The sequence below is a fragment of the Jaculus jaculus genome, chromosome 7 (genome assembly GCF_020740685.1).
Source record: "Jaculus jaculus isolate mJacJac1 chromosome 7, mJacJac1.mat.Y.cur, whole genome shotgun sequence".
Lineage (NCBI taxonomy): Eukaryota > Metazoa > Chordata > Mammalia > Rodentia > Dipodidae > Jaculus > Jaculus jaculus.
In genome coordinates this window covers 106,099,721-106,121,620 of record NC_059108.1, presented here as the reverse complement: position 1 = coordinate 106,121,620, position 21,900 = coordinate 106,099,721, and the positions used below count along the sequence as shown (strand labels likewise).

General features: G+C 42.8%; 1 protein-coding gene across 3 annotated transcripts in view; it reads right to left on the bottom strand.

The window, feature by feature from the left end:
• Positions 1-20,968, bottom strand: part of Frmd6 (FERM domain containing 6) — an 88,331-nt gene extending 67,363 nt beyond the window's left edge. Inside the window, exons 1-2 of one of the 3 annotated variants that reach the window (XM_045154356.1) lie at positions 20,854-20,961; positions 4,162-4,247 (exon numbers count right to left, since the gene is read on the bottom strand). The gene's annotated coding sequence lies outside the window, so the exon portion shown is untranslated. Of the gene's footprint in view, positions 1-4,161; positions 4,248-20,853 lie in introns of all 3 variants that reach the window. The other 2 variants (XM_004649180.2, XM_004649179.2) reach the window with 2 other exon arrangements.
• Positions 20,969-21,900: the final 932 nt, after the last annotated feature.

Here is a 21,900-nt window from a genome sequence, read left to right as displayed (position 1 = left end):
AAAATGTGGGACTTCCAGTTAAGATGGCGGCGTAGGTACCACGCCAAAGAAGCCTGGGGGGGAAAAAGACCAAAAAACCTCAGCAAAATACACACTTTTACTAAAAAGTGAGGTGTATAGGAAACTGAAGCGGCAGCGGAGAAGTAGGAGAGATCCAGAGCATCCAGAGCCCGCACAGGCCGGCAAAAGCGGCCCCGGCAGCTCCGCCAACCGCAGCGGCGGCGGGGCGCACCAGAAAGCCGCCAGGCTCGACTCCAGCCGCAGGAAAAGCCAGGTGCGGGATTTTCCCCTCACACCGCGCTCTCCGCAACTCGGGAAACGCGAAAGGAGAGCGGCAGTGAGCAGCGGAGGAGCAGACCGCGAGGTAGACGAACACGTGGAGCAGCGAGTGAACCAGAGCAGCTGCGGCTCCCTCCCCTCCCCCACTGCCTGAGCCCAGCTCCAGCGAACAGAGCAGCGGCCCGGGACCTGGCCACGCCAACTTGAGCTGACAGCGGGACCCAAGCAGGAGCAGAGTTCGGCAGCAACATCAGCAGCTCCGGAACCGGCACCAGCAGCCCCAGCAGCAGCAGACCCAGGAGCGTCAGCAGTGGGGGACCCAGGAGCGGCAACAACAGCAGACCCAGAAGCAGCAGCAGTTCCAGCAGCGGGGGTGCTGATCTGCAGGGCCACAGTTGCCAGGCTTGGTTTGCCCCACAGGAAAAGCCAGTGCCCAGAAATCAGAACAGCAGCCCTACGACCCAGGCAGCAACTTGACTGAAACCAAAATCATCCAAGGTTTGCACCAGGGAAGGGTCTCACTTGGTCCCAAGCTGACTGGGATCCCTCAACAGACCAGAAATCTTAACCTCTGTGTTGATAGAGGATCTGGTTGTTATAATAACTACTCAGGCATACATACTTGGGGCTGTTTTTGACTGAATGGGTACAGCGTTTAGTTACCTTTTAGAATCTACCGGTGTTTTATTCCACTCAGCCTACTTGAATACTCCCATAGCAGGGAAACTCAACCCCTAGGAGCACCTTTGTAGATACTCTCAGTCTTAAGAGCCACATCTAACACCTTAAGCTCCTACCCTGAAAATATATAACATCAAATCAATTGATACAGCTAAGAATACCCAGCTAGCTAGAAAATCCAAGCATTAACTTAATCCAAGATGCAAAAATATATACATTATAACACAAGAAACACTAAAAAGCAAGACGATATAAATCCACCTAAAAATATTAATGCATCAGAAATGACCTCCAGTGAGAACGAGTTAGAGGAAATGCCTGAAAAAGATTTCAAAAGAATGATTGTAAATATGTTCAAAGAAGTCAGAGAACAAATCAAAGGAGTCAAAGAGGAACTTAAAGAGGAAATCAAAGGAATCAAAGAAGATACAGGACACCAATTTCATGAAATAAAGAAGGCAATACAAGACATAAATAAGGAAATAGAAATAATAAAGAAAAACCAGTCAGAATTACTAGCAATTAAGAACACAGTTAATGAAATAAAAAACTCTGTACAAAATCTCACTTTAGAATGGATGAAGGAGAGGACAGAATATCTAAGCTAGAAGACCAGGTGGCAGATCTAATACAGGCCAACAAAGAGAAAGACAAACTTATAGAAAAGTATGAGTGGGAATTTCAATATATTCGGGACACTATGAAAAGATCAAATATTAGAATTCATGGCAAAGTAGAAGGAGAAGAATTTCACTCAAAAGGCATAGTAGGTGTCTTCAACAAAATCATAGAAGAAAATTTCCCCCAAATTGGGAAAGAGGTGCCAATACAGATAGATACAGGAAGCCTTTAGAACCCCAGCCAGACAAAACCTGGAAAGAACCTCTCCTCGCCATATTATAATAAAACTTCCAAACACACACACCAAAGAAAAAATATTGAAAGCAGTTAGAGAGAAAAATCAAGTTACCTACAAAAGTAAGCCCATCAGGATTACAGCAGATTATTCAACACAAACTTTTAAAGCCAGAAGGGCTTGGGGTGATATATTCCAAGTTCTGAAAGATAACAACTGTCAACCAAGGTTACTTTATCCTGCAAAGTTATCCATTCAAATAGACGGAGAAATAAGGATATTCCATGACAAAAGCAGGTTAAAGGAGTATTTGAAGACAAAACCAGCTCTACAGAAAATACTTGATAGAATCCTCCATGCTGAAGAAAAGGAAAAGCACTCATATAAGGAACCTAGAAAAAACAAGCAATACTCAAATACTAATTAACAGAAGAGAGCACAGGTAGAACCAGAACCACAAAAAAAAAAAAAAAAGGCAAACATAAATACACACCTTTCAATAATATCTCTTAATATCAACGGCCTCAATGCCCCAACGAAAAGACATAGATTTGCAGACTGGATTAAAAAGCAGGATCCTACAATTTGTTGTCTCCAAGAAACTCACCTTTCTACAAAGGATAGACATTACCTTAGGGTGAAAGGTTGGAACACGGTGTTTCAAGCAAATGGGCCTAGAAAACAAGCAGGGGTTGCTATCCTAATATCGGACAGGGTAGACTTTACTCCAAGGTTAGTCAAGAAAGGAAGGTAACTTTATATAGATTAAGGGCACACTCCAACAGGAGGACATTACAATCCTAAACATTTATGCACCTAACATGGGGGCTCCCAAATTCGTCAAACAAAGAAAATGTGGCATCCATTCTTATTTAATTCCTAAGCCTTAGGATCAAGCATACCAATCAAACAATCAGGGACCCAATGGAGTTAAAATCACTTCCTCATGGGCCAAAGGTCACCACAAGCATGAGGACAGCATCAGTATTAGGAAAGGAGGCAAAATCCCCAGTGATGGATAAATGAGCATTTCCAGTAGGTTCTGCTTGGTTGGGCTGTGGTGAACCCTAGGAGAGCAGAGGTAATCTGCATATACTGTACCTTCAATAGGTTCAGAAAACTTGGTGGGCTGGAGAGGTGACTTAGCAGTTAAATTGTTTGCCTGCAAAGCCACAGGAACTAGGTTCAATTCCCCAGGACCCACATAAGCCAGATGCACAAGTTAGAGGGCGCATGCATCTGAAGTTCATTTACAATGGCTGGTAGCCCTGGCATGTCCATTCTCTCTCTATGTGGCCCCTCTCTGTAATAAATAAATAATTAAAAAAAAAAAAAAAACTCTTGGTGTAAAGTGGGAGTGGGGGAACTCTCTCTGTTGGAGACTGAGAATACCTCATACCAATGCATTTAAAAAACAGATCTGGCTTTCTTGCATTTTGTCTACTGCTGCAAGGTATAGGTAATTTTTAAAACTGAAGCTCTATTTAGGACTTTTTAAGGAACAAGCTGTATGCACATCACCATTTGGAGAAGTTCTATTTTACTTATATGTTAAAGCTTAACATAGGCCAAAAATTGGCTTTGGTAAAAGCATGATGGGGCCAGACGCCTTTAATACCAGCACTCCAGAGGCAGAGGTAAGAGGATTGCCGTGAGTTCGAGGCCACCCTGAGAATACAGAGTGAATTCCAGGGCAGCCTGGGCTAGAATGAAACTCTACCTCAAAAAACAAAACAAACAACAACAACAACAAAAACCATAATGGGTTTTAGTTGTTTATATCCTCCCTGAGTTAGCAGGTCACACCTGATTTGCTAGAGTGTAAATCCAAAAGACAGTAGACGTACCTTACCTGTCACAGCAAATAAAGGTTTAATCCTGCTGGGTTTAGACAAAGAGCCAGGAGTGTTCTGGGTGGCATGGAAAGATTCAGAGGTAGAGCAGGAGCCACTAAATGTCTTCGAGTCACTCACTGTCTACCTGTGAAGCTAGGACACACCTTTCTAACACAGCATCATTCTGCCATGGTGCCAGAAAAGACATGAGGCAGTGTGTCTGACATGTGGCAGTCTATCCAGCCAGAACACAAGCACTGGAGATCACTAGCCAGCTCACTCAAGCCCTCAGATAAATGTCACAGCCTTTACCAGTCCTGGGCAATTTAAAATATTATTTCAAAGTCTATTCAACAGAAAACAGATTAAACAGATTATGCATTGAAGTGTTAATTTAGGTCTGTATCTATGATACAATGATACAAAGTTCCAGAAAACATACTGGTCAAGCACCTGGAGCCTAGTTAAAGAAAGCATAAGGTACCAATTAAAGAATATTTCATATTATACCTTAGGTAACTTCCTGTAACTTTCTCTGATAGGTTTTACTCTTCTGAAATTCATGAATATTTCTCTTTTAATGTTTCTCTAGGCACCTGTAAAAGCAAATACAAATAATTTAATAAGTTATAAATTAGCTAAATGTCCTTTTTCAGAGATTTACAATGAATGTGGGCTCAGAAAATGAATACTAAAGATTAGATTCTATTTTTAAAGATTTAATTAAAATTCACTTTAAATTCTAGACACTTGACATTTCTTGAAAACTATCCCCTAGTTTGATTTCCTTAAATTTATTTAATATCATATTTAAAAACTTGAGTTTATTTGGATTAAAACTTCCTGAACTGAGTTCATGTTTCAGAATCTCCTCTGGTAATTATAAGTAACTTGAATTTCTTGCCAGGTATTTCAACATGGCACTACTGCAGCTGACCGTTGTTTCAATGTGATACTAAACTAGGCAAAAAAAGAAATTAAATTTTTCATTATATTTAGATGTATTTGGTTAAGTATATAATTCCATTTTCTTCAGAAACAAAAAGTAGGTTAAATAATTCTGACTACTGTGATAGAATATAGGCGACCACAAAATCCCACTTTATTTTCTGGCTCATATGTGCCATTAATTCTATAGTTGAGTTTTTTTTTTTTTTCCCCCTAACATGTTCCATATTATTTTATTCAAAGAACTGATAGGAAACTATTAATATTTTTCAGCTATGAGCTTTAAAACAATAAATAAAAATGATATCCACTTTTGATTTGGGGCAAGTAAATTTACTTTTATGTTATATTTTTGAAAGCAATGAGAAAAGACCCTATTGTAAATACTTTTGATATAATTAATAGATTCAGAAAATAAAAATCATTTTCCAAGTCAGCTATGCCTTAAATTTCCAGTCTAATTGCTTTTTTGTATTTACTTATCAAAACAGTTCAACTCAGCTAGGTGTGATGGTGCATGTCGTTAATCCCAGCACTTGGGAGGCAGAGGTAGGAGGATCACTGTGAGTTCAAGACCACCCTGAAACTACATAGTGAATTCCATGTCGGCCTGAGCTAGAGTGAAACCCTACCTTGAAACAACTAAAAATAAAATAAACAGTTCAACACCAGTACCAAACAAATTGTAGAGCTATAAATTTTAATTTTCTTAACTTGATTGTCACATTGACTGTAGCCAATGTCAAATTCTTTGGAAAACTGTTTTTCCTTAAAAAAAAAAAAAAAAAAAAACACAAAAAAACAAAACTCATACCCAGCCCTTCCTCCAGTTTTAAAAAATACTTTTATTTTTGCCTGGAGAAATGGCTCACCAATTAAAGGCTCTTGTTTGCAAAAGCCTGACTGCCTAGGTTCAATTTCCCAGATGCACAAAATGGCTCACACATCTGGAGTTCATTTGTAGCATCAAGCATTCCTGATATACCCATTCTCATTGTCTTTTCTCTCTCTCTACTTGAAAATAATAAATAAAAATATTTTTAGAAATGGTTTTATTTGCCTGGAAAAATGGCTTGGCATTAAAGACACTTGATTACAAAGCCTGCCAACCTGGGTTCAATTCCCCAGTGCCTTCATAAAGTGGGCACTAGATTTTCTTTACAGCAGCAAGAGCCTCTGATGTGCCCATTAATTCTCTCTCCCCTCCCTTTCTCCCCCCTTTCCTTCCTTCGCTTCTCTGCCCTATCTCTCCTTCCCTTTCTCCCTCCATCCTTCTCTCTTTTCCCTCAAAAATAAGTAAAATAAAAATATACTTATGAGGCTGTAGAAGATGGCTTAGCGGTTAAGGAATTTGCCTGCAAAGCCAAGGACCCTGGTTTGATTCCCCAGGACCCATGTAAGCCAGATGCATGCACAAAGAGGGGCATGTATCTGGAGTTCGTTTGCAGTGGCTGGAGGCCTGGTGTACCCATTCTCTCTCTCTCTTAAATAAATGAATAAAATTTATTAAAAACATATACATATATATATGTATAAGAAAGAGTGTGCATGAACACACCAGGGTCTCGTACCACGGCAAACAAACTGCAGATATATACACCATGTTGTGCATCTAGCTTTACATAGAGTAGAGAGTAGAAAGCAGGCAGGCAGGCTTTGCAAGGAGGTGCCTTTAACTGCTGAGCCATCTTCCCAGCTCTTTGCCCCAGTTTAAGGAATTATTTTGCTATAGAAATTACCTCTTCATTTATTTTACTTTAAAATTTTCACATTCAGGCTATTTAAAAATGACTACAGAACAGAAGAAAAAGGAATTCAAAATTTACTCCCTAGTTTAGCCTCTAACCCCAGGCTCTGCAGAGTTCCTTGTAACAAGGTTTTGTAGAACCCTACTTCTTCACAGTAATTATAAAAAACATTATGTACTCCATTATTTAAAATCTACATTTTTAGCTACAAGATAAAAGCTTCAAGAGGGGGTGCGCTAATGAACACATTATTTGCTAAGTGAATGAAAAACTCAATACATTTACAACAGTGTTAATCATTAGGAAGAAGCATATCCAAATAATAAAATGGTAAGCAGTAATCTTACTGTAAATTTCACCTATTTATGTAATAAAGCCAGTATACTGACAATAAATACTTAGTGAATGAACAGATGGATAATAAAAATGCTACTACTACAAAGAAATGACATGGCATATTCAGAAAGTACAATTCGGGGTTAGGGAAATGGCTCAGCCGCTCACAGAGCTTGCTGTGCGGGCATGAAGGCATGAGTTCAATTCCCAGCACCCATGTCAAAAGCCAGGCATACACCTATGACACTCCCAGCCCCACACTGAGTGGGCAGAGACAGAAGAATCACTGGGGCTCACTGGTTAGCCAGTCTGACTGGAAAATAAAGTAGCTCCAGGTTCAGTGAGAGACTCCATCTCAAGGGAATAAGGGGGAAGGGCAATAGAGGAAAATACCCAACATCCTCCTCTGGCCTCCGCATTCATGAGCACGGAGCTCATACATTTATGCACGCACGCACACACACACACATACACACACAATGCAAGCACAATTTGAGGAAGGAAATTTTTATCTAAGATTTTGTTATTTTCTAGTTCTTTTAGCATCATTATAATCATATATTTCTACTGGAAACTGCATCGAAGCAACAGTTATCTAGTAAATCTAAAAAAGATTCCCTAGGTACTAGTAAATAAGCTGTGCAGAAACATGCTGTGTTTTTAGAGAGCTAGGAAATATGTATATATATATATAGAGAGATGCCAGCACAAAGTAGCATGCACTGGATTTCACTTATGTGAGGCAGCAATCCAGACCCCACATTGTGGAGGGAGAAGCCTGAGGAGACAGAACGGATCCTTTGTGTTTATGTGTTAGGGCGAAGGAGAGCACACTGTGATTGGACTTTATGAACTCTGGCGATACTGGGGAAATAAGTATGGACAACACACAGACAGCAAAACGCATGGCCTACAGGAGCAGTCTGTAGTGCAGCGAGGAGAAAGAAACCCACCAGCCACTTGGTGTGGGTCCTGGGGGCCACAGGGGCTCTGCTGGCACCTATGGGGACACACCATGTAAGGGGGAAACCATCATATTGTGTCAACAGATCACTGCCAGACTTTCTGATTTTTCAGGATAAGGTATAAAATTCATTTTTAAAAAATTTTTATTTATTTATTTGAGAGTGACAGACACAGGGAGAAAGACAGATAGAGGGAGGGAGAGAGAGAATGGGCACACCAGGGCTTCCAGCCTCTGCAAACGAACTCCAGACGCGTGCGCCCCCTTGTGCATCTGGCTAACGTGGGACCTGGGGAACCGAGCCTCGCACCGGGGTCCTTAGGCTTCACAGGCGAGCACTTAACTGCTATGCCATCTCTCCAGCCCAAAATTCATTTTTTTTAAGTATCAAAATTCTTGAGTTTTGATAGTTGGCAAATCAAAGTGTTAAAAGCTAAAACATGTCTGCAGCCAATCCTGCTGGTGGGCCCTAAGTTTGGAACTCAAGTTTGGCATGATGCATGACAGGCTAAGAAATCTGGGCTGCAAACTCTAGTCAGTGACTTAAGAGACTTAAGTTTCAAAGTTCTATGCTCTCCAGTATCCATCATATAAAACACTGTACTGCCAAATTATTTCACATTGGCCTTGTGGATTTCTCTTTTACAAGTCAATTATATCCATTTAATTGACTGCAGAGTGACTTACACATTTCAGCTGGAAAAACATAAAACGTGATACTAATAAAACAGTGTTGACAGCAGCACCTAAGAGAACGCTGACACGGCACGGTACGCTCACACCACAGCCCACTAGAAACAGTAAGAACCAGTGGAGCTGCACGTCTCTAAAAGCATGCTCTATAATCCACGGCAAATGAAGAGCCCTTGTCCTTTCCAGGGTTTTCCCATAATTAGTGACTTTCTAAAGAATCTTTTATTACCAAACAACACTCAAATAAATGAAACAAACTTTTAATTCCACCAATCACTCTAAGCTTTTAACTCTCCAAAAACAATACTTAAGACATTCAAAGCCTATGTTAGTGGTTTAATAAGCTTACAGACTGAAAAGATAATTTGGATTAGGACCTGTTGATGATTTCAATGACAGTATTACAGAGAGTTATGATTATAATTCAAAGGTAATCCTAGGAAGAGAAAATTCTTGGTGCATAATTATGATATAAAACTATGAAAAATGTTTAATCACATGCATTGAAACAATATTCATGAGGAAAGAAAAACCATCAATGTAGAATAAAAGAAGTACTAGGGCTGGAGGGATGGATGGCTTAGCAGTTAAGGCATTTGTCTACAAAAAAAAAAAAAGCCAAAGGACCCAGGTTCAATTCCCCAGGACCCACGTTAGCCAGATGCACAAGGGGGCATCCGTGTCTGGAGTTCATTTGCAGTAGCTGGAGGCCCTGGCGCCCATTCTCTCTTTCTCCCCCTTTTTGTCAAATAAATAAATAAATTAATTAATTAATTAAATATTTTAAAAGAAGTACTAAAGAAGAAAGTTTTTCATTATTTAATTTGTCCCAGCCCTTGAGGACCCCTAATCCAACCCATACACTCTATCAGTGATTACTTCCAGGCAGGTGGGCATTGAGCACTGCAGAGAAAGAAGCTATCTCAAAGAGCTCTGCCCTCTCTCTCTAAAGCCACTGAGAAGCCGAATTAAACACATCTTCACTACAGGCAAAAGAAAAAAGCCCTAATACAAAGTGTGAGTGGCTTCAGAATACAACCCTAACCCTAACCAAAGACATTCAATTCAGAATTTTAAAACTGCATTAGAATGGATTTTCTATTTCAAAATAGAGACTACAATCTGTATCCCAGAATCCTACCATATAACCAGGTGAAAGCTCAAGTACTCATTCCCATCAGAGTCTGCTGAAGGCCCTTGTGGCCCCAACATTCTCATTTCTGAAACCCCACCCCTTATTAAGATGTTCATACATCCCCTATTAAATGTTTGTAAGAAAATGAACTGCAAGTAAAAGTTATTTTTCACAAACTTTTCCTTCTATTATGAGCCTCACCAATCTGGTCTCTGTCCCCACCCCTCCGCCAACATAGTTCTTGGCATGGTCTGGAATACTAGAATCCATCAAGTAGCTCTCTCCACCCTCACCTGGCTTCACCTCTCAGCAACATGTGACACCACTACCTCCCTTTCTTTTCTTGGGTACATATTCTCTACTTGACTTCAGGAATATTCTGCTAACTTTTCTCTTTTCCTTCTGGTTGCTTCTTCTAAACTCAACCTCTCAACAAAGCATCCCAAGATTGAGCCAATCCATCATCACAGCTAGAAAAACCACCTAATGTTCACCTGTCCCCATGGGGTGGGTCAACAGTATTATTAATGCTATCACTCAAGGAAACATTTAATTGGGCCTACTCTGTTGGAAGTGCAAAAATTTTCTTTGGCTCGAAATGTTTTCTCATGTTTGTGGGATTTCTTCTCTTTTTCAACTATATATTATATTCATCCATCCCAAGTTTTGCTTCATGGGCCTTTCTCTGTCTACAACACACATCCTTCAATTTATCTCACCCAAATTATGTAAGCAATTTCCAAGTTTCTATCTCCAACCTGAACCCTTTCCCTAAACTCCAGATTCTAACAACTTCCCCAATGTCTCCAATTGGATGTCAAACACCACATGTTCAAAACAACTCCTGGGCATCTTGCCCATTTCAGTCACTGACAACTTCATAATTAAAAAAACTGCGTTGGTATTACCCTGACTATCTGATATCTCTCACACTGCTCAGCTGGTCAGCAAATCCTACTGGCTCTATGCTATAGATTCCTGTTTATTTCTCTCTACCTCTTCCTCTGCTATGGACATCTCTGGCAAGAGGTGCTAACTGGACTATCTGTGTCCACCCTGGACCATGCCTTAATTTTCCATTCTCAACTCAGCAGCCAGTGATTCTCCCAAAACACAGTCAAAGCACCTTCCCAGCCTGCTCAAAACTCATCAATGGCTCCTAACTCACTGACAGTAAAAGCCAAAATCCTTCCAATGGTGCAGGCAGGCCTTACCAGGTGTCAAAACTATCTGACCTCCCTTACATTTCTCCTGGCCTTGTGTGTTCCACAGGTGGCCTTCTCACACCAAGCACATTCCACCAGAGGCCATCCCTGGTCCCTCAGCTGGAAAATACTCTTTGTCAAGAAATGTCTGTATAGCTCATGACCTCTAAGCCTACTGTGACCACACTGCCAATGATCCCTGATTTAGGATTTTATGATTTTCTTGTGGTGGGATTTGTATGCATTCATTAACTAGACATAATGTTTCAAATCTGACTGTGTGTGTGCATGTGTGTGTGTATGTGTTCAAGTACATGTTCAGGTGGGCAGGTGTGCATGTGTGCAAGCAGGTATGTGTATGCATGGGCAGAGGCCAAATGTCAACCCTGGGTGTCTTTCCTAAGAAACACTGACCATTTCTTTTGAGACAGTATCTTTTATTGGTCTGGAGTTCACCAATAGACTGGCTGGCCAGAAAACTCCATGGATCCATAAGCGTTGGGATTACACATGTGTACCACCACATTAAGGTCTTTTTAAAAAATTTTTTTGTTTATTTTTATTTATTTGAAAGGGATGGAGAGAGAGAGAAAGAGGCAGATAAAGAGAGAGACAGAACGGGCACACCAGGCCTCCTCTGCCACTGCAAACGAACTTCAGACACATGCGCCCCCTTGTGCATCTGGCTAAGGTGGGTCCGGTCCTGGAGAATCGAGCCTTGAACCAGGGTCCTTAGGCTTCACAGGCAAGCATTTAACCGCTAAGCCATCTCTCCAGCCCAGGTTTTTTTTTTTTTTTAATGTCAGTTCCAGAGAATAAATGTAGGTCCTCAGGCTTGCAAGGCAAGCACTTTGCCAACTTAGCCCCCAAATCATGACTTCTGATCTTTTCCAGTGCAACACTCTCTGGAGATGCTGAGCAGAAGCAGTGAGCTGCCGCTCTCAGCTAGCCCCGATTATGAAGAGACACACTGCACACTCCTGTGCACTGTGCTATCTCTGCTATTCATAGGTTAGGTGCATCAAGCGCATTTTGGATTCACCTATTCTCAACTTGAAATTGGCTTACTGTGACCTAAGCTCATCCTACGAGGGCTGCACTTACCTGTATGCCAAAGGGTAATGTCCCTGCCTCCCAGACCAGCACTCCTCCTGTCCTCTAGTCTATTCTCCCCCCCCACACACACTATTGTACTTACTACCTTCTAAACATAGTAAAATCTCCTTTGTTTTATTTATGGTCTGTCTCCTAGTAGACTGCAAGAACCATGAAGGCAGAGGTCTTTTATTTAGCTCACATATACATCTCTGCAGCCTAGAACACAACATGGCATATGCTGGTGTGCACTGTACTGAACATACAACTGGATTTAAACATGTAATGATTTCTGTTTCACAGTCTTCTTCTAATCCTTGAGACTTTTCCTGGTCCCTGGACATTTCTCTTGTCCCTGGAAAAGTCTCTGATGACAAACCTCAGCCTGGCTTCACTACCCAACACAATTCCAGTACCCCAGGGAAGCCAGAGACATCCAACAATTAGCTGTCCTTGATTTGGCTAGCTTAAATGGGGGCTCAGTGTAACATCTGAAATTGATTACCTGAAAACATTTAATACTTTCCCTTGCATATTTATTTCATCTCCCATGACATGAAATACTCTGGCAGTAATTGCACAAAGTATTCAGCATAGTCCTGAATAGTGCATAAAGTCACAAAATCTAGTTTCTGATGAGCTTAGTGTATACTTTTAAAGTGTTAATTTTACCAAAGTTGGAGACTTTACACACAGTGCACATAGCAGGGAGCAGGTCAACTGGGGTAACTAACTCCCCCTTTGAAGAGTAAGAATGATATAGCATGATTCATCAGAGTATCATGAACCTATCACTGAGCTTGTAATTACGCTGTTTAGATGTAAATGTATCTTCCCAATGTGCTGAAGTCAAGTTCCCTTTTCTTAAATGCTCCCTTTGAAACTTTCAGACTATTAATTTCCTTTCAAATGAACATTCCAATGTATTTTCCAATAAATGGTTTCAAAATCTTAAACTTTGGGTCAATAACAAAATCCTTAGGGGTTTGCCTCATGTTACATAAATTAAGCCAACGGGGACTGAGGAATAAACAACTGTCTCATACCAACAGCAGTGGCACTTTTTTTAAAGGACTCTTGGGAACCACTGCTGGGAATATGAGAAGACACAGGCCATTGGTACTGTTTAGGTTTAAATGTACTTTACTCAACATTAATCACCATAAAGAGAGTTTTTTAATCTGCAGATTTGCTTTTTAGCATCTGGAGAAAAAACAATTAGAAGAGAATTAGGAAAAATAAGTCCATCAATTAGTGATTAGTGGGACAGGCCAGCTGTTCGTGGAGCAGGAACACAAAACTAGGTTTTGTTGTCTGGTTAGTGCCATCAAGAAACAAACTATAAAATGAACTGATGTTGAACAAAGGTTGAGAGACTCCTAAGAAAACTACAAATCTTTCTATACTATGCATAGTTTCTTTTAATCTAAACAGTAATAGCTAACATTACATGACTGCATGGTTTCAAATGTACCATTCGATCTAAGGAGCTTCACAACCCTATGAGATGTTTCATACTATTATTTTTCATCATTTTGCAAGTGATGAGAAAGAGGTCCAGAGTCCAAGTACTTCTCCCAAGGTTACACAATGGAGACTAACAAAGCCTGGATACAAGGGACTGATTTCAAATACACCCAAGAGAACCTAAGTCAGGATACTATAGAGATACCCACATACCCATGCTTAGAGCAGCCCTGCTTACAATGGCCAAGTCCATAACTGGCCCAGGTGTATATCAACAGATGAATGGGTAAAGAAAAGGCAGCATATATATACAGTGGAGTTTATTCAGCCATAAATAACAATGAAATCATGTCACTGGTAGGAAAATAGATGGAGCTAGAGAGTACATTAAGTAATATAAGCCAGCATAAGGATAAATATTTTATGTTTGATCTCATACGTGGGGCCTACATTTCATATACATATGTGAAATGAAGGTAAAAGCAAGACTATCAGGATAAAGGGGGAAAGAGGAGACGGGAAGTGCATAGGAAACATGTGATCAAAGCATGTGATATGATTGAATGAAAATATCCTTATGCAATTCCTCATTTTGTACAATGAATATCCACCAATTAAAAAAAATCTATAGGCTGGAGAAATGGCTTAGCTGTTAAGGCATTTGCCTGCAAAGCCTAATGACTGGAGTTCAATTCCTCAGTGCCCATGTGAAGTCAGATGCACAAAGTAGTACATGCATCTGGAGTTTGTTTGCAGTGGCTAGACACCCTGGTGCATCCATTCTTCCTCCCTCTCTTTTTCTCTCTTCTTGTAAATGAGTAATTTTTTTTTTTAAGGACAAGGAAAATAAACTCCTTGCCATTCTACTTTCCTGCCTCTCTTCTATGCCATTTTCAAAATACAACTCTCTTCTCTCTCTGGAAATTTCTCTGAGCAATGTGATCCATGGTCAGCATATTGAAAGTTTTCTAACATTACACATGAAAAAAATTATGCTGCTGAAAGTATTTCATTCAAGCAGGGTATATTTACAACATATTTATAAAATTTCTGTTGTTTTACTTTTTTTCACCTTTTTAATGAGACTGAACTGAAATGCTAAGCTTTTTCTTGAACCATGAACATGTCTTTAGGGAAACATGAAAGAAAATATCAGTATCCTTTGTAAGCACTTTGTTTTATCTATTAAATTTCACAGTGAAATCATAACCCCATGTTTCACGTTAAATGGCTCCTGGACAGTGAAGCACCTTCAGCATCAGAATTTCATGGCTGTTTTTGGTAAAGACTGGATGTTTCTGGGGATATTTAAGATAAGATAACTTGATGTGGGAGATGAAGATACAGAGGGAAGAGGGACTGGAGACTGGAGGAAAACATAAATGCAACATTCCATTGATGAATTACTCTGAAATTTTTTAGACAGGGTCTAAAAAAATTCTTTTTGAGTCCAGCTTAGATCAATTATGGATCAATAAAACAACAGATCAACAGGGTTCTCAAGGGTACCTGCTCAACTGCAACAGCCAGAAGTCTCACTGGCAACCTCTAGACATGAAGGAGAGAGGGAGAAAGGGGCACAGAGTGGTCTGAGGGCTGAGTATGGAGGGCAGAGGTGGGGAAGGTGGGAGGAAGTGAAATTCTGCCTCACAAGGCTACAGATAAGTTTTTCTGGATGGATCTGGGTCCCTTATAGTCACAGAACACCATGGAATGAAATCAGGCATGGGCATTTGTCCTGCACATCAGTGGCCTTCCAGTGGGCTCATTGCTTTGATGACAACTGGCTCCGAGTGGAGCACTGAGCTCAAGACAGGGTAAAACCTGCACTTCTCCAGCAGTACCTGGACTAGCACAGCTGCCAGGAGTTTCCACTGGGTCGTTACCATTATGTTACATGAAGCAGGAGTCTCTTTACCTATCAAGGACTCCACCTCCTTGATAGGCTTTCTGAGATGTCACCTATGGCTCCCTCTCGGTCCTCAATGCTTGGCTGAAACCTGATCTAGTAGTATACATATTCCCAAATTCTATCCTTAAAACACTAGGATTGTGTGGGCAAAGTTGCACCACTGGAACGTCTGTGATAATGGTGTTTTTTATTTTTATTTTTTTTTACCTCTTGCATCCTAGTTTTTGAAATTGTTTTTTAATTTTTATTTATTTGAGAGCAACAGAGAGAGAAAGAATGAGGGAGAGAGAGAGGGAGAGAATGGGCACACCAGGGCCTCCAGCCACTGCAAACGAATTCCAGATGTGTGCGCCCCCTTGTGCATCTGGCTAACGTGGGTCCTGGGGAATCAAGCCTCGAACCGGGGTCCTTAGGCTTCACAGGCAAGCGCTTAACCGCTAAGCCATCTCTCCAGCCCTATTTTTGTTGTTTTTAATTGTAAGGCTATACTTTCATTTCAACTCCAAAGTTGAAAATTTTTAAATTTAAAATTTAATTTTTTTTAGTTTTCATTTTCTTAGAGCCATCACAAGGTTACTTGTCACATATAAGCTCCACAGTACTCAAATTACCACTAACAGAAGGAATAAACTGGACATATTCAGACACAAAAGTGAGCTACTACCTACATTTATTAATACATTTTCTATCTGATTACATTTAGATGAGGTACAAGAACAGATTCAAGCTAACATCAGAAGTCAGAATAGTGGTCACTCTTAGGTCAGGGATTACCACTAAAAAGAGGTTTCAGGGTCTAGTGATGTTCACTTCTTGATTTGGATGCTGGGTACCGAACGGGATCACTTTGTGCTGTGTGCTTCTGATTTGGGCATTGTTTTGGTTGTGAATCATAATTCAGTAACAGGCTCAAAGAAAGAAAGCAACAAGGACCCAAAGCCGGGTATGGGGGGTGCTAATGCTGAAACTGCACAGCACAAGTGCTGCTTCCTGAGGGGGCTAGAGAAAATTAATCACATTTCACTTCATGTGACCAGATAGCCAGCTGAAAAACTCAGTGAGAAACTTCAACATATTTCCCAAAGTCTTCATCCTCAATTTGCTTTCTTTTTATGAAATAAACTTCCTCTCTTAGATAAAACCGTGGCTCTAAATTAATATAAACCACTGCTTTATATAAAGTGTAACATTGTTGAAAATAGCCCAGCACCACCTATGTAGAATACTAAGTGTCTGAACAAACCTTCTGGGTCAGAATAACCCCAGTCTCAGGTCCTTAAGGTAATCGCTTGGGTAATGACAGAATGCCTACCTAGTTTCTTGCTGTACAGATTGAACTCAGCTACAAAAGGCCATGAAGACTGGGAAAGACATTCAAGAAAATGCTGAGCTAGAGAGACACTTCCTCCAAGGGAGCTCCAGGTAAACATGGCCTTCTGCTTCAGACTATATTAGTTCACGTGTCATTTGTCATGGCACATCTTTCTCTTTTGGAAGTAGCATCCTGACAGCCGGCTGTCAGATCAGTGGTTTCTTTCCCCATTCTTAAATGTTCTGTAACCTCTCTTTGATCAGTATGGTATACACCATGTGATTGCTCCATCACATGTAGGTAAGAGTAGCCAGATACTAACTTACATCAGAAGTAATCACAACACTTAAATCATGGAAGGTAATTAGATGTACAGATTGCCTGTCTTTACCCAAAACTATGAAACTATGTCAGACATTACTGCTGAAGAACCCCTTGGTTCTCACATTTATCTAGTGGGCATTAGTAGTTTCCCCAAATAGTGGGGGACTGAGTAAATATTTGTAGAATCATTAGTGCTTACACAAAAGATGTTCTCAGAAAAATGTGAAGTAGTTGGGGTAGGCGGCAGGTAATAAGCATCTAATCTCCACACATTATTTAACAAACTAGTGAATCAACACTAAGGCAGGCAAGGTTTCCAGGTTCCCAAGACAAATATCAATTAACAGCCCTACTCTAGGCTGCACACAGCCTTATAGGTAATTTCATTCTGAGCTTTTCATCTGTTATGCTCAGCTAAAAAGGCATTGCTCTTTAATTTCTACTTTCACATTGAAAGTGCTCCCTACTTCAGCCTTGATTTTAATTACTTATTCTTCTAGTTTAGATTCTCCAGTTTTCTACTTCCTCTCAAAATATCCCTTTACCTCCTTTCTACTTATTTTTATAGGCCCCCAAAGCCTCTTCCCCAGGATAATGTGCAACTTAAAAAGCCCTCTCAACTATCCTCTACATCAAAGTTTAACTACAGAAGCCAGCAATACCATGTTTCCTGCCTGGGGTTAGGGAAGATACATTTTAAATTTTCACCACTCATAAAGTTCCTTCACAAAATCTTTCCTATTCCCCTCCCTGTTTTGTACATAACCACAATGTTAAAAAAAAACTTCCAAAATGTGTAATTACATAATTATATAGACTTCCTAAAAATACATAATTGTAAATGAGCAACAAGTACCCATCATAACTCTGGGATTCGGAGTACAGGTGTGTGCGTATGTGTATAAAAGTATGAAACGCTGTGGCTTTGTTGTTCCTAGTTGGGAGGAAGAAGGGGGTAGGGGGTTGCGAACAGTCTTACAAGAATCCATTGCCACAGCTGGATCTTATGGAAGACTGGATAAACACCTAAAACTTCCTTTTCCTTAAAAAGAGAAAGTCAGACTTACATAAATAAAAGCCAAAGTCTCCATGTTTTTGCATTCAACACTAAATGGCCTCCTCTTATTTTCACACTATGAGCGAGACTTGTACCAAACTGGAACATTTATGAGTTTCTGTTGATGAAATAAATTAACCATTTCTGCATATATGCTGAAACGTCTTATTCTTTAGAAAGTTAATATTAAAGTGACTTTGGACAAAGCCCATGAAATTTGGTCAATTCAGCAAGCTACCTGAGGGGTAATTTGTGAATGCCATCTGGGATCCAGGCAGTCTCATCAACAAAGGGAAACTTGTTGAGATCATCCAAATCTAAAACCCGCATACATTTTTACATCTGGACTGAATTAATCTTTTCTTGGTACTGGCTTTCATGTAATAAAATAATTGTTTGCAGGTTTTATTTTTTTTAAGTAGAGCTTTAGAAATCAAAATGTGTAACCTTGGAGTTGAAAGTACAAACAATTCCTTTATCAAAAAGTTAGTGGTGAGACAGGACTGATTTAACACTAAACTCTAAACCTGACAGCTCAGTCAGAAACAATCCTGTTTGAAACTTGCATTCCAAACATCTGCCACAAAAGGCTACACAGCCTATTATGTCATAGGTTCTGAAAGCCAAAAGCTTTATAAGCATAGTTAAATGTGGAAACGATGTCCACAAACTAGAAAAAAGGTCTACAGCAGCCCCAACTTCAGCCAGCCTAGTTGAATGACAGGTTTTAAAGAACTTGCAGGCATAAACTATTATCCTGAACATTAACATTTTGCTTTAAAAAAAGAAAAGCAGTACCTTTTGTGGCCCCTATTGTTTTCCTGGAGAGCCAGAGCTATCTTAAATTTGCATATTAAAATGGTGGACTTGAAGCTGGTGAAAAGGAAGAGGTGGAAAACAGAGAAAAATTTCCTGTCCCTTAACAATGTTTTGAGTACTGCAAGAACTGCTGATGAGCGTGGCCTATCAGTGTCCCATCACAGGGAATGGGTGTGTGTGTGTGGGGGGGGGGGTAATTCGTTCATATTACAGTCAGTCGCCTTTGAAGAGAAGATATCCTGTAAATCACATGACATGAGATATCCCCTGTGGGACCCTTTTCATCTAATAATCCTACCAAAGGTCCACTTTACTATGAAATATGAAGCCAGTATGTTTACAAACACACGGAGAAAGCATTCAAATGTCAGCCACCTCGGACTGTAGAGGCTTTTCATTTTTAACATAAAACTGTCATTTCTCAAAACCACACCCAAGGAAAATGATTAGGTGTTAGAAGTTTTATACTACAAAGGACACCAGCAAAGGCATCTGTTTTCCTGCCTGTTTCTGGTCTCCTCCCCTCCCCCACTCTCCATCCTGCAGAGACCATTTGTAGGTCTTGGTTGTTAAAACTTTCAACAGCAGTCTCATGATACTTCAGATTCTGAAAAGCTTCTTGGCTTTTCACAATGCTGGTCCTAAATAAATGTATGCACTGTATGCACTACTCTTCAGAAGGAAACCCAAAAGTTCGTGTTCTGTCTGTCTGTCTCTCTCTCTCTCTCTCTCTAACAAGCCTTTTTAATGACAGATGTAGTGCTGGAAATTTTTCCCCACAAAGTTTTGATGCTGTGAAATATCAACTCCCTGAAATCACAGAAAGGAAATGACTTACATTCTTGGAAAATGAAGCCACTAGCAGCTTTCTCCAACAGCATTTTCGAATCCCCAAACTACACCCTGTGGCAACTGGGAGTATTTCGTACAAGAACTAAATTTAAGTAGATGCTTAGGAAACCACTAAACAAAGATCGCCGGGTCCCAAAGAAAAGAAGGAATCAGAATCATGCGTGGGAAATGCAGCAAGAGACACTTTCCCTCCGCATTCAGAGTGCTGGAAAGCACAGACGCTTGAAGTCAAAGGCAACCTGCATTCCCTTGCTTAAGTTTTCTTTCCCCGCCGTGGGCAGTGCACAGCTCCCGAGGTTAATGCTGGCAAAACAGATCTGCTGCTAAAAAGAATAAAAAACCAAAACGGTGTAGGTAAAGGGGGCGAACGAGCTCGTGTGTCTTGGGACACGAGCCACACAACTGCATGGTTTGAAATCCTGCCATCTCTCATTTCAACTTTAAAAGATGCTTGTTTGACAGCTTTCCATCCATCCCTGCGGGTAAGAAAACGCCCCCATGAGGCATCTCAGGACTCAGGTGTTGTTGAAATCCTGGTGGACTTCACCTGGGTGGACTCCAGCTGTCCATGCCTGACAAGGCCTGGCCCGCCCTCCAAAAGGGAAGGCCGGTGGTGGTGGTCTTTCCCTGGCGCAGAAGGTTCTTCCAGAAACCCAAATTCTACAAGCCGGGATCCCACCCACCCCCGTCCGACTGCCTCCTGACGGACCGCCGAGCTCCAGCATCCCGGACCCAGCACTTGGGGGACCGGCGAGGCTGAGGCTCCGCAGGGGTCCCTTCCAAAAGCCAGGCTGCCCGGCCTGGGCGCACAACAGGCGACACCGCGCGGCCCTCAAGAAAGAGCCTCAAGTGCAGGTTCCGGCGGCCAGGCAGACTCGGGGCGCGACAGGCGGGCGCCCCCAGAGCCCCGTCATCCGGGCAGCCTCGCGAGCGGTGAGCCCCGGCACGGCTCACCGAGCGAGCCCAGGGGCGCAGCCAGCCCCGGGACGGGCCTCCCGCCCTCGCCGCAGAGGCGGCCCCCGAGCTCCGCGCGCCTCCCCCGCGGCCGTGCTCGGCTGCCCCGGGGCACCCATCCTCCCTCCCCGGCGTGGGCGAGCTCCGACACGCGGAGAGGCGACACGCGTCGAGCCCGCCCGGTGCTCGATGTCCCAGAACCAAGGGAACCAGAAGAAAGACGCCCGTCCAGACGAGGGCACTGCCTTCGCTCGAACTCGCGACTTCCAGAAAGCCCGAGGAAACCGGCCGGCAGAGGGCACAGCGGCGGACGGGGTGCGGCACAGGAGGAACCCCCCCCCCCCCAGTTCCTCACCGCGCCGCCCCAGCTCCAGCTCTTACCTCGACAAAGTGGCGAGCTCCGGGAGTCCGACTTTCCTCCAGCTCACACGGCGTCTTCCAGCCGGCCCGAGACTCGCTGCTCTCAGCGCCTCGGCCAGGGCCAGACTTGCGGCCCAGCCGCCCCGCCCACGCCTCCAGGCCCCGCCCACGCCATGCAGACTCCGCCCCTTCCATAAGCCCCGCCTCAGGGCCCCGCCCCGTCCTATCCTGAGGCATCGCCTTCAAGCCCCGCCCCGTCCCATGCCGAGGCCCCGCCCCGAGGTGGCCGCGGAGCCTGAGCGGCCGCACGTGGAGATCTGCCGGCCCGCCCCGCCCCGCCCCGCCCCGGACCCAACCAAGCGTCCTGAGGAGGGGTGAGGAGATTGGGGCACGGGAGGAAACGCGTCTGTCTCCGGGTCCTGGGGAGTTAGGCGAGCCTCAGGTGGAGAGTCCTGGCATGGAGCTTGGCTGGATATGCCTGACCTCGTGTGGCAGAGTCGGGGACGCGAGGGGACACGGCCGGCTCTCCCCCACTTCGGGACAAGTGGACCTTTCCGCCGCGCGGCCCGGGCTCCCTTCTTTCCCCCCGGGACGCTCCCACCCCTTCTGAGAAGGGTTGTCCCGGGGCGGCTGTTTGGCTTGAGCTTGAGCGTAAAGAATCCGTACAAGTACGGGTGGCCACTCCGGGTGGAGGCGGTCCTTCTGTCCCGCACCCTCCGCGCTCTTACAGGTTTTATGCCGGACGGGGTAGGGGGCGCCGCGGAAGCCACGTCCTCCCGGCCTCCTCGGCCTCTTAGCTTCTTCCTTTGACCCTCCTGATTGTGGCCTGCGGGCCGGCGAGTGATGCACTGGGCAGTGGATGGTGGTTTGTTTTCTTTTGACGTGTTGGGGCGGGGGTGTTTTTCATTATTCGCTCTGAGGATAGAGCCAGTGGATGGAGGTTTGCCACTTTTAGTTGTGGTCTGCGCCCACCCAGATTTGTGGCTGGGGACTTCAGGCTTTGGGGCAGAGACCTGGCACCCAGACTTGCCAGTCACTGAGCTCCAACCTCCTGTAGGTCCTCCATTA